This window comes from Felis catus, chromosome A2, assembly GCF_018350175.1.
Source record: "Felis catus isolate Fca126 chromosome A2, F.catus_Fca126_mat1.0, whole genome shotgun sequence".
Lineage (NCBI taxonomy): Eukaryota > Metazoa > Chordata > Mammalia > Carnivora > Felidae > Felis > Felis catus.
Window position 1 is genome coordinate 30,792,184 of NC_058369.1, and position 14,584 is coordinate 30,806,767.

General features: G+C 40.9%; 1 long non-coding RNA gene across 2 annotated transcripts in view; it reads right to left on the reverse strand.

Moving 5' to 3' along the window:
* Positions 1-14,584, reverse strand: part of LOC111559431 — an 81,803-nt gene that overhangs the window by 16,888 nt on the left and 50,331 nt on the right. The window contains exons 4-5 of one of the 2 annotated variants that reach the window (XR_006593832.1): positions 1,440-1,564; positions 912-1,204 (exon numbers count right to left, since the gene is read on the reverse strand). This is a non-coding gene — a long non-coding RNA (uncharacterized LOC111559431). Of the gene's footprint in view, positions 1-911; positions 1,205-1,439; positions 1,565-14,584 lie in introns of those variants that run through there. The other variant, XR_006593833.1, reaches the window with a different exon arrangement.

The window sequence follows — 14,584 nt, forward strand, 5'->3', positions numbered from 1 at the left end:
TTAACATTTTATCGTTTAAAGGAAAAAGAAATCCCTCCACCAAGAATAGAGAACTTACAATGAATATATGAATGTGTCAAAAGAGATTTTTTGTGGTCATTTAAATAATTTATGTGTTACATGGATAACCAAAGCATACAACTTTACAAGGTATTTACTATTTATGGATTTTCCCTTCCCATTTTATTGAACTGGTTTATTGAATTAGTTGCACTCACAAAGAACTGCTATGTGCTACTGAGACGCTTGAATTCGTTGAGCATTTATGAGGGATCTTTTTTATATTAGCGATTAATGTCTGGATTCAAATGCTATCAAGAGTTAATGTAAAGGGGCGCCTGGGTGGCTCAGTCGGTTAAGCCTCCCACTTCGGCTCAGGTCATGATCTCGCAGTCCGTGAGTTCGAGCCCCGCGTGGGGCTCTGTGCTGACAGCTCAGAGCCTGGAGCCTGTTTCAGATTCTGTGTCTCCATCTCTCTCTGACCCTCCCCCGTTCATGCTCTGTCTTTCTCTGTCTCTCTCTCTCTCTCTCTCTCTCTCTCTGTCAAAAATAAATAAACGTTGAGAAAAAAAAATTTAAAAAAATACTAGAAAAGAAAAAGAGTTAATGTAAGTTTTTTAAAAGCCTTGAAAGACATATTTCAAGAGGAGGCAGGGCTGAGAAGAAATACCTTGGCTCTCCCTCCTGTTGTGCTATCTCATCTTCTCTGTGGCTTTGGTCCAATCTCTGGCCATCTAGGCCTTCATTTATTTATATATATTTTTTAATGTTTATTTTTGACAGAGAGTGAGAGAGACAGAGCATGAGTGGGGGAGGGGCAAGAGAGGGAGACACAGAATCGGAAGTAGGTTCCAGGCTCTGAACTGTCAGCACAGAGCCCGACGCGGGGCTCGAACTCACAAACTGCCAGATCATGACCTGAGCCGAAGTCGGATGGTTGAGACTGACTCAGCCACCCAGATGCCCCGGCCTTCATTCATTTATAAACAAAATGATCATTTTGTACCAAATGACCGGAATCCTTTCCAGGTATAGCACTGTCTTTCTTGGTTACATTTTGAAGTCTGGGGCTACCCATTTCAAGTCACATTTGAATATGCCATTTGAAAAAGCATTACAACTTCTTTTTTTTGTTTGTTCAGAAATAACTTTTTCCACACTCTGCCAGTAGAATTGCTTGAGGGCAGATCTCTCAAATGAGGCTCTGATGGGAGAAGAGAAGGGGAAGGAAGATTTGAGCTTCACAGATTGAAAGCAGCTATTCCCCCAGCAGGCCATGCACGCAGGGAAGAGAAAAATTGCAGGGCGGAATTTAAACTAAGTGTTGGGTAGCATTTCTTGGTTTGGAAAGTGGAGCGAGGGCACAAAAATATTATTTTTAAAAACCTCTCAGCATTTCCAAAAGTGAATCCCTTGAAAAGTTAACAGTTACTTCTTACCTATTTCTGGTTTTGATTCAGCCCAAGGATATTTCATGGTCCAACATATTTGGAAACTGAGGTTGAAGTCTTTCTTTACTGCAAAACTTCCGAGAGACGATAATACGTTAATGCATATTATGATTCTGCAAGCAAGAAGAAACACCCCAAGAAACTTAGAACTTCCAAAAGTTCTTTCACCATGGAATATTTTCTATAATGTATTCTCAGAACTAGTGTTCCCTGGAACACAATTTGAAAATATGTTTCAGCTGTCCAGTATTAGCCAGTACAGAAAACTCGATTCCTGTAATCTGGTGTAATGGGAGAGAAAACTGTGATCTAATTAGGTTGCCATTTGAAATATCAATGACTCGGAATGCTGGGTAAGTATAATTCTTGCCACCTTCCTTCATTTGCTGAGCAATTCAAGTGACCAAAACAAGTGACCAAAAAGTAAGCTTATCCTCTCTCACAGGACCCAGCCATTATTGCTGTATTGGTTCAAAACATTAATCTGCTCCCCCTTGTTTTTTAAAGTAAGACCTTTAACAAGATCTTCAAGGCCCTGTGTGGTCTGGCCTGCCCTGCACTTCAGCTTGGTTTAATGCCATCTACTGCACACACGTTTCTGGGGGCTGTATAACAAATTACCACAAAGTGATGGTAGGGCCATATTCCCTCTGAAGCCCTTGCCTCTTCCAGCTTCTGGTGGACCCAGGTGTTCCTTGCCTCATGGCAGCCTAACGCCAAGTCCTGCCTTTGTCCTCACATGGCCATCTTCTTTCTCTCTGTGTGCCTGTTTCCAACTCTTATATAGACACCAATCACGGGGAACCTGCGTGGTTCAATCGATTAAGCCTCTGACTTCTGCTCAGGTCATGATCTCGCAGTCTGTGACTTTGAGCCCGCCCTGGGCTCTGTGCTGACAGCTCAGAGCCTGGAGGTGCTTGGGATTCTGTGTCTCCCCCTCTTTCTGCCCCTCCCTGCTTGTGCTCTCTCTCTCTCTCTCTCTTCCTCCCTTTCTCTCAAAAATAAATAAACGTTAAAAAAAAAAGATACCAGTCACATTGGATTAAGGAACCACTCTACACCAGTGTGACCTCACACTAACCACTTCCATCTTCAATGACCCTATTTCCAAGTAAGGCCACATTTTGAGGTATTGGGGGTTAGGAATCAACACATTTTTTTGAAGGATACAATCCAACCCAGAACTATACCCTTGCTCTCTCCTTCATCAACTTCGTTAATTACCTAGATCTCTCCCCCAAGCTCCTCATCCCAAGACTTTTGCAAATAAATACTCCTCCTTTTGTTAATCCACCTTACTCCACCAAACAATTTTACCACCTCTGACCTTTCTGACAGGGTCGTTTCTCCATTTTCTAGCATGTCACAATGTATTCCAAGCACTGAGCTCACTGGTAATTTTATATGATGTCTGTAACTACTGTCTTCACATCTGTCTTCCCCATTTTCCCTTTTCATGGACAGGTGCTACGTCAGTTTCGCATTCAGGTGTATCCCTAGAACACTTAGCATAGTTCCTGGCCCGGCTTAAAACAAACTGTGCCTTAATATTTTCAGAACAATATTTTAAAATAGACAAATGAATCACTAGATCAATCAATGAAATTAAAACCTTTCTGAACAAATGTTCCAGAAAGGCATCTCTGCTACCTTTTCATGACTGCCAAAAGACACGTAGCCTAGGGCGGAAAGGGAGGGGAACAGAAACTCCCTGGGTGGCATGTTCCTCCTCACTCATGGCGGGTTGTGCCTGTGAAATTTTGCAGTTGCTCTGAAACTCCTGTCATTGTGAAAGCTGACTCTTGCAAAACAATGTAACGATCATCGCACTGCTGACTCTGAGCGCAAGATCATTTATGTAGCCGCTTTGTGGAGTGTGTATGTTCTTCCCCTGACAGGTGCTTGAAAAGAGAGTCTGTGCCATTTTCATTCAGCCAATCTCAGAGGAGAACTGAGCTCTCTGCCTGATTGCAAAGCTGGCTTTGCCTTCAAAGCCTGAAAGAGCAACAGGTGTCTCTAGCGTCCGCCTGGCAGAAGCAGGGAGCACGTTACCTTCCTCCGTTAGAAAGTCTTATCCAAGTGGGATGCTGCATCTAGTTTCATGAGAATAATCGGACATTGCTAGCCACAGATCCAAGGAGCATGTTAAATACAGTGAAAATCCTCCAAGAAAGTTTGGTTCGGGAATAAGGGTTTCATGGTTCTCCTGGTGGTTGAAAAAGTTTATAGCAGGGAGAGGATTCCCTGCAAATAATAACTGGCTTTCTTCTGTTCTCCTCTCTATTGAAGACCCTTCTCTAAAATCTTAGCCCTGTTCCTTTTGTTTCCCTTTTATTTATTTATTTTTATTTAAAAAAAATTTTTTTTTCAACGTTTTATTTATTTTTGGGACAGAGACAGACAGAGCATGAACGGGGGAGGGGCAGAGAGAGAGGGAGACACAGAATCAGAAACAGGCTCCAGGCTCTGAGCCATCAGCCCAGAGCCCGACGCGGGGCTCGAACTCCCGGACCGCGAGATCGTGACCTGGCTGAAGTCGGACGCTTAACCGACTGCGCCACCCAGGCGCCCCTGTTTCCCTTTTATTTAATCTAGACCCATGGTTCTCAAACTGTGGCCCACTGACAATGGAATCACCTAAAAAGAGCATGGACAAATCTTTATTTCTCCCCAGGCTTACTTAGACTTTCCAAGGTAGGACAGAGGAATACTTACTTTTTTTTTTTCATTAAAAATTAAAAAAATATATATTTATTATTTTTTGAGAGAGAGAGACAGAGTGTAAGTGGGGGAGGGGCAGACAGAGAGGGAGGCACAGAACCCAAAGCAGGCTCCAGGTTCTGAGCCGTCAGCACAGAGCCTGATGCAGGGCTTGAACTCACGGACTGCAAGATCATGACCTGAGCAGAAGTGAGACGCTTAACCAACTGAGCCACCCAGGTGCCCCGAGGAATAATTATTTTAAACAAAATCTATGGGGGAATTCTTACGTACCCTAACATTCAAGTACCACTTGCTTAGATTGGCAATCTATTGTAAGAGTTCTCCAATGAACATTCATAAATAAATCCCAATAGAAAAATCACATAATATTTAGGTTTTATGTTATTTAATTATTTAAATATTACTGTTTCAGCTAAAACTTTTTGAATGTAACAGAGATGTATGTACATTTAGATTCAAAAAAGCATGAAAAGTGTAATGGCAATCATCTCGTGTACTATGTATGCCTCCCCTTGTGTGAACAGCAGAGCAGATGGGCCATTGATCTTGACTACAGCTGATGGCACTAGAAGCATATGACCTGAGCTGGGCCAATCAGACTCTCTATTTTAAAAATCGAAATTAGCCTCAAGAATAGGATTAGGAGGTGATGCAGATCTAGGGCTGTGGCTGGAGTTGGAGTCATGGCTATCATCTTGTCTAACTGCATGGTGGAGTAGAGGAAGTGTTAGAAGGAAGACAGAATGAAGTTGACATGCATGCATGAGAGGAAGCACTGGTCTTTCAGGGAGGAAATTTAGTTACTGGTCGTCCAGTTCTAGGTACCAGCTCCTATTGGCAATGCACAGTATTTTCTGGTAAAGAAATGACATTTAGTTTTTGGACTCTTGTCATCCTTGTAACAAAGGTTATTGTCAATAAAAATGCAGAAGGTACTCAGTGATGAACGATGCAGAGAAACTATGGAGGAGTATCACTTTTCATTGAGATTTTTTACTCAATGACGTGTTCCAGGACATGGATCAGCCTGACACATATTTACATGTTCTGACTGAATATTAATTTTCTTCTATAATGTGTTCTGATCTGGTTTCTCCTGTCATATTATCTGATAACGCTACTATTCTTAAAAGTGGATTTGCAATCAGGGACCAGAGCAAGTGGATATAACCTTTTGACTACTTTATGGCATTGTCACCTAAGGGAAAATGACTCATAGGAAACATTTGTCACTAACAAGATTACACAATTTAATAAACATTCTTGAGTATGTTTTATGTACCAGCACATCTTCGTTATACAGATTTATCTGAAATAGGTCATCTTTGGTATCCTTCTAAATGAAATCACAAAACAATCCCCATAACTCAGTGTGGTGTGAATCATGAGAATCTACAAAAAAGAGAGCTCTTGAGAAAAAGAAAAAAAGTTCATCAGAAAGGAAAACTCTGAAAGGCCACAATGGAAAGACAAGTGATGATCGTCTTGTCTCTCTTAATCCTGTATCAGGAAATCTCCTAATTACTGTCTGTAGCATTTAGGAAAAAAAAAATCAAAGAAAAGTATCTATTCAAATCCCAACATCAAGCATGATGAAATTTAATGAGCCTAAAGTAATAGTAATAAGGCCTTTTCCACTGCTCTACCCCAGACAAATTCCCATTATCTTCTGTTATTTTTGATGTTTGTTCTCCTGGAAGAACACTTCAGACAAGATCTTGGGTTGGAAATGGTCAGAAGATAAGGGAAATTTTTCATTAGTTCTACTCTTCCTCTCTCTCAGAGCCATCAACTTCCAGGATGTACATTTGTTTTCAGAATGAAGAGATGGTTGTCTTAATTCGCCTCACAACTAGAGTGACAGGCTTCTTTGAATTAAAATTGCATCAAAATAGACACCACAACAGGACTCAATTATTGCATAATTGGCATGAGTTTTAGATTGCTTGGGAAGCATTAACTGACTTGTCTCCAGAGTTGGTATGAGGAAAGATGTGGGTTTCTGATGCTTGTCATGAGAACTGTCTGATATTGCTGTCAAATCCAGCACATTTCTCACTGTGGAGCACACAGGGTCTTTTAATGATGCTTCTACATTTTTTGAAAAGGGCATCCTACCACATATCATCCGGTTTGTCCTCCAGGAAACCCAGTCTGGTCTGGCGTTGTTTAAAGTATGTTTCCGTATAATGCAATCTAAGTGTTTTGGGGATACCTAGTACTGATTCTTCTAGACAGAACTAACAAGCATGTCTTAAATACAATTAGGTGAGAGGTTGCACTTGAAAGAGAATTCTGTACTCAGCTAAGATTGGGAAGTCCCGGAAGCTCTATTTACCTCTTGGCAAATCACAATCTACGCTGCGTAGAACTGTAAACTCCGTGATGTCAGGGACTGTATCTTTCATAGACTTTTCATATCCCTATGTTCAGTATAAGACTGGAGTATTCGTGAAAAAAACACCCATTCATTAGATGGCATAGTAAAGGTTCGGAGGAATCCTTGAATAAGAATCTGTTTACCTTTATTTAACCTACTATTTCCCCCAAAGGTTTGATCACAGAACTCTTCTGTTTTTATTTTATTTTTTTTTTAATTTTTTTTAACGTTTATTTATTTTTGGGACAGAGAGAGACAGAGCATGAATGGGGGAGGGGCAGAGAGAGAGGGAGACACAGAATCGGAAAGAGGCTCCAGGCTCTGAGCCATCAGCCCAGAGCCTGACGCGGGGCTCGAACTCACGGACTGCGAGATCATGACCTGGCTGAAGTCGGACGCTTAACCGACTGCGCCACCCAGGCGCCCCAGAACTCTTCTGTTTTTAAGGCAACACCGCATTATACCCACAGAACACAATTTGGCAAATGGTGGCCTCCATCATCATCCCTCCATGTTTTCCTAAGGTTTACCTGCTCCCTTCAGTAAAGAATTTAAAAAGTGTAGAACTGAGCCATTATTTAAAAAGATACATTTACACATCATTTTATATTTTAAAGTTACGGCAAAAGGAAACAATGGGAAATAATTTGAAATGGCTAAGTCCTCATACCCCAGAATCAGCTATGCCACATGTCCAAGGCTTTGATAATTTTCACGGACAGTGAAACACAGAAACTTCTGAGTAATCTGGGCATCCAGCTTGAAAACAAAACATAGCCATGGAAAGCTGCTCATACTCTTACAGGCTTCTGTCATTCTCTCAGACTACTTGGGCTACGTCTCCCTTCCTGTGGGGGTTTAGCCACACTGCCCTCCTTTGGTTCCACCATTTTGTTCTACTCCTTTTCACGTTGGTATCTTCACACAAGCTGCTTGAAAACCACTGTCCGCCCTATTCACCTAGGTAAATTTTCCTTAGCTTTCATTTATGGGTTCAAGCATAATTTATTTTTCAGGGAAGAATTTCTGAATCTGTAACTTCAATGCATTCTAAACTTGTCCATTGTAGCACTCATCATAATCTTAATTAATTAGGTAATGAGTTGTTTAATAACCATCTCCTCTTTACATTGGAAGCTCCTGGAGACATGGAAGATGTTGGTCTTGGATCAGTGTGACCCAAAATCATGTGTTCGGGCACTCGATAAATATTTGTCAGATTAATTTAGACCTTATTTTGCAACTAAATAGGCCTTAGAAAACTTCACAGACCACATGTTAGCTCACACGCCTTTTTCTCTAACAGGACATTGTTCTTACTAAAAGAACAAACATAACTGTAGAAACCATTTGCATATTTAAGTACATTATGAGTGTTAATTTTGAATAACCAACATGGAGATTCAGTTCACTTGTACCTTTTATTCACTATGAAAATTATTCTTTTCTTGATTTCTATATCTCTGGCCAGCATTAGTTATTAAATAGTTGTATTTAATTCAACTGCAAGATCTATTATGTGCTGGGTGCTGAGGATAATGAAAATGATGTTAGCAGTCCTCTTCCTCAAGGAATAGGTCAATATAGCTAAAATGGAAGAGTTCCTATGAAACTAGGGCTGATTAGCATCCAAGAGAAATTTCATTCAATTGAAGTGAAATATATTGTGGACAAAAGTGGTCTTATACAAGGTCTTTCCTTTTAATCCCCCTTTTTCTCTTTATCTCAGAATCATCAGTTGCTCTAAAGTTGCAACTAAATTATGTTCACTACAAGCAAAGTGGATTTGGTTGGTCTGGTTTCCTAGAGACCTTACTTATTTTCCATTTTCTTTCCTTCTCTTTTCTCACAATGCCTTTTGATGTCCCTGTCCAAAGAACTGAGAAACAAAAGAATGGCTGAAGAATGGCGTGAATGGAAAGAAGGAGGTAAAACCACTTAGCAGGTATTAGTAAAAAAATTATGTCTTCCATATTGATTTTCTATAAGCTATTTCCATTGTTCTTTACTCTTCCTTCTTCCTTCCCTCTTTTATTCCCTCCCTTCTTCCCTCCCGTCTTTCCTTCCTCCCTTTCTTCCTACCCTCTTCTTTCTTTTATCTTTCTTTCCATATTTCCATAAGTCCTTCCTTTTGATCTTCTTAGTATATACTGGATGTGTGTTATAGCTGATGCCTCTCACCAACACTATGAATATTGCTTTTGTGGATTCTCAAGTGCCTATATGCCCAAGAGATGTTCCGATCAAAAACTGAGTATTAAAGATGAATTATTAGCTAACTGAGGATTTCATTTATATTCCATCTGTCAAATCACATGTAAAAATTTCTCTTTATTATTGCTGTATTTTTAATATCAAAATCTCTGCCTTTCTAATACTGAAAGCTGTAATCAAGCCATGAGGCTATAGGGAAGTTAACAAATGTAATGGGGAAAAATACCACTTCACAGAAAAAAAAAAAAAAAAGCCCTAATTCCAGATGGTAACCATCTTTAGAGGAATCTTAGGCATGGTTCGTTTTGCATTGGAAACTCTCCCAATTCCAAATTCCAAAGAGTCACACTTAGAATCTGGAGACATAGTCATAAATCACCTAGAACTGTGATTTTCACTCTTTTTAAAGCAGTGGAACCCATTTTTCAGACAGGAAATTAAAATATTAAAACGACAGATTGGAGCTGCTTGGGCTGGCTGAGGGGTGCAGGATACGTCCTCTGCCCATTCTTCTTCTCCCTTGTCCCTTAGATAAATTGTAAATTCCACAGATCCCATTCTAAAAACCACTCGTTTGATTTTATACTAATTGTAGATGACTAACACTTCTGCTAATCTAACTTCACACTTGACATCTTTATGTGTGCTTCACTGATAACCTCAAACCCAATATGTAACAAGTATATTCTTGCTGCCACTGTTCAGCCTCCTCCCTAGACTTTGCAAATCTAATGAGATTTACTTTCATAAATTAGGCTGGTGGGAAAGGTACCACAAGGCCTTCCTGTAGTATTTTAAATTTGTCTCCATCCTTTAGAATGGTGCTGTGGTCCTAGAGCAAGGAGATCCAAGGTTACAGTCTTCTGCAAAAACAGTATTCTGTGGAAATCACTGTCTCTCCATAGGTTAATCCTGCTGTTATTTTGTTGTAGGGTTGTTCTCTTCCTTAGTTTCCATCTGCTTTGGTAGATGACAAGGACTTTCGAGAGCTCAAGCTGTTTTCAATTTTAGGGGAGAAGAAAAATTAGCCTGCCATTTAAGCCTCCCAGGGTCTGTAATGAAGCACTCTGCTGAGAAGTCAGGTTTTAGAAAGTGGCTTGGATCTTTTCTTTCGTTTGAAATTTATGAGGACAGATTCCTTAAAATGTGCTGTGGTCTTGGAAGGGCACACTGCTAAATCAAATTTCATTTTATTTGCGGTAGACTTCGTCAACTCCAACCCAAAACATTTCTTAAACTGCTCAGTTATGGGAGGCTGCCTAAGACAAATGGCGGGTCCATGCCCCCACTATCCTTTATGAGACAAGCCTCAGCTACTTCAATCCTTATGCCTTTCTTACATCTCTTATTGCCTATTAGCATCTTATTTCTCTCTAGTTATTTCATTTGGGCTGGTTATTTTTCCGCAATTAGTTTTAGTATTCTCAAGGGCAGGACCAGGACGAATATCTACTGGCAGGCTAAGCACATGAGAGATGGAGAGATGAAAAATGATACATATTTTATTCGTTGATAACCCCATCCACTAGGGGTTAATATAATCTATGTCAGAGTTATGCTGTCAATATTTTTCCATTATTCTCTGCAGGCTGTTAGCAATTTATTTCTCCAAAAGATGGACAAAGGGAGTAAGTAAAAATATGGGAGCTAACATTTATTGAGAACCTACTATAGGCTGCATATGGTATCTAGTATCTTGTATGTGTTAATTTCATGATCTTCTCCCAACAATCCTGAAATATCAGAATTATAACCTTGATTTGACAGATAAGAGTTATCATTGGAATCTAATCTCTTTAGAACTCACACCATACCTTGCCTCTAACTTTGGATGCCGCCTGGGGTCTCATAAAAAGGGTAAATCCTTTGCCCTTTGCTCTGAGAGAGTAAAACTTAACTCTATGTATCTTCTGCTTCAAAGGTCTTATTCCTGGAGTTAAACAGGGTCAGAGAGGATCCCAAATGAAAGCTTGTGTTACCCAATGTGTACTGACACTGGAACATGAACTCCTCAGGAGGGTTGAGAGGTATCAAGAATGATCTGTGACGAAATAAGTTAGGCATTGCTGGGCTAAACAACATTAAACTGAATTCTAAGAACTTTTAATTGACTAATTCATTCTATAAATATTTATGGAGCACTTGACACTGCTTTATGCTGGAATATAAACATGATCCCACCACTGCTCTTCTGCAACTTAGTCTGATGGAAAAGACATGTTTAATAAGCAATCAACTATTTACTTGAGATTATAAATGAGGGCAAATTCTATGAAGAGACTGAAGAGGAAGAAATGATAGAGACTAATGAGGTAGAGGAGATATATCTGTATCTATCTATATCTATCTATGTCTACTTCTATCTCTATCTCTATATCCATATCTACACCTATAGTGGTCAGAATTGGGAATTCATATTTTAGCAGGTACTTGAATAGTGGGATAAAGACTTGCAGAGTGAGTTGAAGATCTTTTTAGCCAAAGAGAAATGAATGTGTGAAGGCCCTGAGCAGGAAAAGATTTTGGAATGTCCAAGAAACTAAAAGTTGCCAGTGTGTCAGAATATATAAGGGAAGGAAAGTGACACCACCAAGAAGTCTGGAGAGGCTGAAAGATGTCAGATTGAACCTAGCTTTATCCTTTGGCTTTTGTTCTATTTGGAACAGGAAGGGTTTAAGCAGGTACCCAATTTAAAGTATACTTTAATAGCGGCTTTGTAGTCATGTGAGTGGCTAAAATTGAAGCTCCATTAAGGAAGGACTTCGCTATTTTGTTTGCTATTGTCGTGCAAGCGGCCAATAAACATTTGTCGAATGAATGTAGATAGTCTGGAGGTAAGCATAAGGTAAAATGAACAAGTCCAGTAAGACAAATATTGCCACAATTCGGGGTGCAGGTGATAGAGCCTTGGATCACGTTTAGGATGGGAAAGAGAGGAAAAGGTGAACAAAATTAAGGACTACTTCAGAGACAGCAATATTAAAACTTCTGAGTGGGTTTGGTACTGGAATTAGGCAGAAAGAAAGAACGAGGGACACTTCAGTGACTAAGTCGTTAATAACCGAAGGACTGATTATTAGGGTATTGTCTCTCTGTAAGTCCAGTCTCAGCAGTCAGCAGAATGACACTGGGCTTGGGATAAGCAAACCAAGTTCCTGCTTTCCAGCTGCTCCCTGTGCACCTCTGCCATTAGGGGTGCCACAGACTGAACAGCAGGAAGAAGGGACTTAGTCCCTCCTGATCACTTTCTGTGAGGCTTCTGTTCCCATGAAAGTCGCCCCCAGCCTCCCTGCTCTTTACCCTAGCCTCCTTCTTCCCCTAGCAGAGGTTAAATCTAGTTTGCAGTTTCCCACGCTGACAGCTTCACTGCGTTCCTCTGAGACACCAGCACTAACTGCTGCTCTCCTCTCAGATGTCTGAGCCTCATCTCTGCAGGTGCCACCTTTTCCAGCGTCGCATATTAATGAACTCCGACCTTTTCTCTTTGTTCTCGAGGCCTACAGCTGGTGGCTGTTCCTTTGACTGCTACTTAGGTAACAACTTAGTGTCCCATCTCTTTTCAGTTATCTAGCCAGCAACTTTATATCTAGCTAATTCTTTATATTTGATCAATTCTCTGTCCAAATAACTGATTGGTTTCTCTCTCCCAAAGAGACCCTGATCAGTGCACTCGGGTTCTGATTTGATTGACATGACCATGGGAAAGACTGGAAGATACATGAATCAAGTGCAGAATGAAGAAATGAAAAAAAATAGATTTGAAGGTCTTAATTTTGAGATGCCCACAATAACTGATGCCAGGCAGGCACTTGGGTAAGTTTAGCACTCCAAGGAGAAGCTTAAACCTGAAATATAATTTGTGAATTCAAGAACTTAGTTTTTAAAGCCACAGGGTGGGGTGATTTTACCTTGGGAGAGAACATAAAGAGATACAAGATTGGACTTAGAAGAAAAAAGGGGCTGGAGGACTGCATTTACTAGGCTTATATTCATTATGAATCTACAATTGTTAAGGGAAAGAGCTGAATACATTTTAGGAAAAATTGGTCTAATCCTGTGCTCCCTTGTCCATGCAAGGGACTCTGCAGGGAAGGCAGTCCAGTGGGCAACCAGGTCCTGGGGTCTCCTCTGCACCCCTGAGGAAACGCTCCCCCTTGAGGGCTATCTTGGACTGACTGCATTCTTGGATCCAGATGCCGAAGGACAGCACCCCAGGAAAGGAAAGCAGGGAGAAGAACCCCGTGTGCACCGTGTGAAGACATTTAGCTGTCAGCTGGAAGAAATGATCCCCTGGCTGTGAAATACAGCAGACATTAGCACCACTTGACCCCACCCAAGTCCAGTCTTCCAGTCTTCTCTGCAGTTTGGCAATTTAAGAAAGACATAGATTGGGGGGTGGGGGGGTGCAGGGCGCCTGGGTGGCTCAGTCAGTTAAGTGTCCAGCTTCGGCTCAGGTCATGATCTCATGGTTTGTGAGTTTGAGTCCTGTGTCAGGCTCTGTGCTGACAGCTCAGAGCCTGGAGCCTTCTTTGGATTCTGTGTCTCCCTCTCTCTCTGCCCCTCCCCTGCTTGCTCTCTCTCTCTCTCAAAAATAAATAAACGTTAAAAATTAAAAAAGAAAGAAAGAAAGAAAGAAAGAAAGAAAGAAAGAAAGAAAGAAAGAAAGAAAGAAAGAAAGAAAGAAAGACATAGATGAACGCCAGTCCCTGATGGAGAGTCTTCTTACAGAAAGCGGAAATTCTTCTGCAGTGTGAAAGGGGGTCACTGGGAGGATCACAAGGCAGTTCAGTGGGCTGGAGGGCACCACTGGTCACCTGTATGACTCACCCTTACCCTCTTGTGGGTGTGCGGGCTGCACCCTCATCCCTCACAACAGGCCAATGGCCCAAAGAATTGCTGATGTAAAGGAGGTTAGCCTGGCATCTTCTCAGGCACAGTTGTAAACTGTCAGCTAAAACCTGGCTGATGGGGGTGAAAATCTTTGAGGAAGTTGCTGCAAGAGCCATTTAACATTGAAATCAAGGGGGAAACTTAACTGTGATGTACTAGCTTTAAAATGCCATTTTCTTCCTGAAAGAAAAGACTACTGAGTTGCTTTTTCTTTTTAATTTACTTAAAATGCACCTTCCAAACTATAAAAGCATCTCCCGTGTTGGACCTTCTAGGACCCAAGCAAAGCACTAGGCAGCTAAGACATATACAGATGGGCTAAGGGGAGAAATATCTCAGCACTGCATTTGTGACTCTGTTTCCCCATCTGGAAGTCAGTAGACTTCTGTGATGAAATGTATGGGCTCCTTAGTCAGCAAAACCAGGTTTGAATCCCGGCGTTAACATTATCTAGCTGTAAACGTTTAGGAAAGTTTACCTTTTCTGAGCCTCAGTTTCCTTGCTTGGAAAATAGGTATAAGAATTTGAACCACAAAATGCTGTAGGGATAAATAAATTAGAGAATATCTCTGAAGACTTAGTTAGCATCAGGCCAAGCATATTGTTGATGGGCAATAAATGGTAGCTGATGGTAGTGGTTGAGGCAGCAATCAATGCAGTAGTGGAAGAACATCTTGTATGGCTGGGTGAGACATCCTACCCAATTGTTTCTAGCAACGTGCTGAGGGGAGTGGCTACTTAATATAAACTTCTTGTTTAACGGCAGGTATGTGTCAAGCATCTGCCATTTTAAAGACCCTTTAAGCAAAATATTCTTCCTGATGAAGAGAAGAGCAATGAAGACCTGTCTGCATGGCTTTGGCTTCCAAATGAAAGAGGTCAACTCATGATACAACCTCCTGCAAAGTCTCCAGATGATTCATGG